The 1,441-nt window shown below is 51.5% G+C and overlaps 1 pseudogene; it reads left to right on the forward strand.

Annotated features, from left to right (window-relative positions):
• Positions 1-246: 246 nt before the first annotated feature.
• Positions 247-1,109, forward strand: LOC145393325 (uncharacterized; annotated as a pseudogene).
• Positions 1,110-1,441: the final 332 nt, after the last annotated feature.

The raw sequence follows: 1,441 nt of genomic DNA on the forward strand, positions 1-1,441 counted from the left end.
GTCTCCATGGACTAAAGTGCTGTTTATTTTGAAGGTACTGATAGCAATTGCGCCTAAATATAATGAGATACCAGTTGAGTTTAAAGACAAGTGAGACACCAGAAAAAATTTAAAGATAATGTGGTACCAGTACTGATATATCGTTAAGTAGAGGCTGGTGAAGGTGTAGCGACGTAACAATGATTCCATCAAAGAGGCCACGGATGGAGTGCCTAGACGGAGGTACAACCACCTTGCTGGCTGGTGATGCAGTGGACGGCAACAACAACCGAAGTGACACCTGCGGATCGACTTCCGGTGACAGGAAGAGCGACCATTACGACAGCAAAGACCACGTCACCACACACCACGAAAGCGACCACTACGACGGCAAGCATCACCAAAGCCATCTTTGCGACAGCAAACACCAGGACAGGGATCACCAGGACAGAAAGCATCAAGGTCAGGGTCGGGTGGGCGTGGGCTGTAGGCGCCCAAGGGTGTGTGCTGTCAAGTACCAGCTGAGGCCCAGGTCACTTAAGGCGCGTTACTTGCGTGACCCTGACTGGAGCCTGCAGGATGCCTTGGATCATAAGCCGCGTACACCGCCGTTGTCCAGGTACCGCAGGAAGACTGCTAACTCCCGCGAGAGATATCGTATGCGGCAGATCAACAATGCCTTCGAGAACCTGCGTGGCATGCTGCCCTGGTGGGTGTGCCAACGCTCGGCGGCCACCGACATGACCAAGATCGCCACCCTGAGGCTGGCCTCAGCCTATATCAGGTCCCTGCAGGACATTCTGGACGGCAACGCCCCCCAGGACACCTGCGGCTGGGTCCTCTCCAGCATCTTTGGTGAGGAAAGCAAGTCCCAACAACTACAGGCCACCCATGTCGATGCTGATGGCGTCCCCAGTAAGGCGAAGCCGAAGCCACAGCAGCAGCAGGTGGCCCAGGACACGGACCTGTTCACGCTGCTGTGCGGCACCGGGGAGGCCACACCACTGGACGACCTAGATACGTTTTCTGCGTGCCCGTCAGACTCACTCACCGACCCTGTTAAGCTGTTCATCAACTGTGACCCGGACATCCCATGGCAGCAGCAGCAACAACAAACGCTCGTCACTTGACATCCCCTTACATACTATACACGCACACATACACACACTCACAAGCACACTTGAACCGTGTTTGCTTATCAGACAGTGGTTAGGTGGAGAAAAATTATCATGACTGATGTAGTGGTTATGACACAGACAGTGGAGTAGGAGTACAGTACCTGACAGTGTTCATTTTCTCAACTGTGTTAATGGACCATTCATTTTTTTTCTTATCGTCATCATCAAAACCCTTCTAACTCGATTTCCCACTAATGTAATGAGTTAGAATACAGAAACAGAAATAAGAAATTATGTGTACAGTACAGTCTCGTTCATAAGTAGGGATACACAACTGCTCGTAT

The sequence above is a fragment of the Coenobita brevimanus genome, chromosome 24 (assembly GCF_032717465.1).
Source record: "Coenobita brevimanus isolate Jiangsu-jjx chromosome 24, ASM3271746v2, whole genome shotgun sequence".
Classification (NCBI taxonomy): domain Eukaryota; kingdom Metazoa; phylum Arthropoda; class Malacostraca; order Decapoda; family Coenobitidae; genus Coenobita; species Coenobita brevimanus.